This window comes from Anopheles merus, unplaced genomic scaffold (assembly GCF_017562075.2).
Source record: "Anopheles merus strain MAF unplaced genomic scaffold, AmerM5.1 LNR4000342, whole genome shotgun sequence".
NCBI classification, from domain to species: Eukaryota; Metazoa; Arthropoda; class Insecta; order Diptera; family Culicidae; genus Anopheles; species Anopheles merus.
The window spans coordinates 255-1,806 of NW_024427922.1; the positions used below are offsets into that span (position 1 = coordinate 255).

At 43.4% G+C, this 1,552-nt stretch overlaps 1 pseudogene; it reads right to left on the reverse strand.

The window, feature by feature from the left end:
• Window positions 1-566: 566 nt before the first annotated feature.
• Window positions 567-939, reverse strand: LOC121602177 (annotated as a pseudogene).
• Between the last annotated feature and the right edge of the window lie 613 nt (window positions 940-1,552).

Here is a 1,552-nt window from a genome sequence, read left to right on the forward strand (position 1 = left end):
GTGAAGGGAAACATTATTAAGGATGTTATTTATATGAATGTTCCTAATCTTTGGTACAACTTTTTTAAAGCCATTTCCAACGTTTCCCGATATATTGAAAAGCCAAAACTGTTGTGAGAACCTAGCCTTACCTGAACACACAACATTTTTCGACCAACACTTTTTAACATTTTCCCGTGTTAACGAAAATCAGGTATACGTGTCCTTTAGCGTTTCCAGAAAAAGGTCACACACAGGTATCACTGCTTGCATTTGCTATGGTAAAACCAACCCGCTTACCAAGCTACCTGGAAAATGTAACACATCGCTTCTGATATGCTGCATTTACATAATTCGCAGGGTTAGAGAATTGAAAACAGTAAATGATGCTTTATGTGCCAAAGGAAGGCACATTTTTTTCATTTACATTTTGTACACACTTTCAAGCACGGTTCTATATTAGATAATTTTCTTACTTCTGGTTGTCCCATATCAGCATAAATCAAATAAAATGTCTTTGGCAAAGTTATTTGTCGCCCTTAAAGGACGGTTTTGGGTTTGAGATGAAGGAAGCTTTGTTACACAGTTTAAGCCTTCTTTTCGGTCTTCTTGGGCAGCAGCACGGCCTGAATGTTGGCAGCACACCACCCTGAGCGATGGTTACTCCGGACAGCAGCTTGTTCAACTCCTCGTCGTTGCGGATGGCCAGCTGCAGATGACGCGGGATGATGCGCGTCTTCTTGTTGTCACGGGCAGCGTTTCCGGCCAACTCAAGCACTTCAGCGGCCAAGTATTCCATGACGGCTGGCAGATACACGGCGCTCCCGGCACCGACGCGCTCGGCATAGTTACCCTTGCGCAGGAGACGATGAATAACGCGGCCAACGGGAACTGAAGACCGGCACTGTTGAACGGGACTTTGCCTTTCCCTTTACCTTTCCTCCTTCCACGGCCAGACATGGTTAGATTTTATTGGGGAACGTTTGTAACGGATCACGCAGCAACACGATGTTCTCTTTGAGAAGGGTCTTTTTATAATGTTGTTGTTGTTAGTATGGTTTAGAGAGGCTTTGGCTCCTGCGGAGTTCTTTCGCCTCTTTGTGGGGAAAAGTTAGACTATTAGATGTTTATAGTTGATGGAATAAATGTGATAGTTTTAGAAATTTTAGCAGATTTTCTTTTTTCTGAGGGTGAAGTGAAAGTATTGAGTCTATGTTGAGTCAAGATGGCAAGTCTTACGAAGTTGTGCGTATCCGTGGCATTCTGTTAAGAGTGGAATATTGTTATAGTGGTCCCCGCAGAATTGGCAGAGAGGAGGACTGGATCGTTCGATGAGATGGCTGTGGGTCAGTCTAGTGTGGCCTATTCTTAATCGAGTAAGGATCTTTTGGTCTCGAGGTTTTATTACTGATGGCCATGGTGTAGTTGTTGATTTCACTAGCCGAAGAAGTTGTTTGGTTTTAAACCATTCCTTTTCCCACGCCTCTCTTATTTTTCCATTTTATAGATAATTGCGTCTCTTTTAGGCAGCGAGGTGTGTAGGTGATGTTTTTCTTCGGCCTTCGTTGGCGAG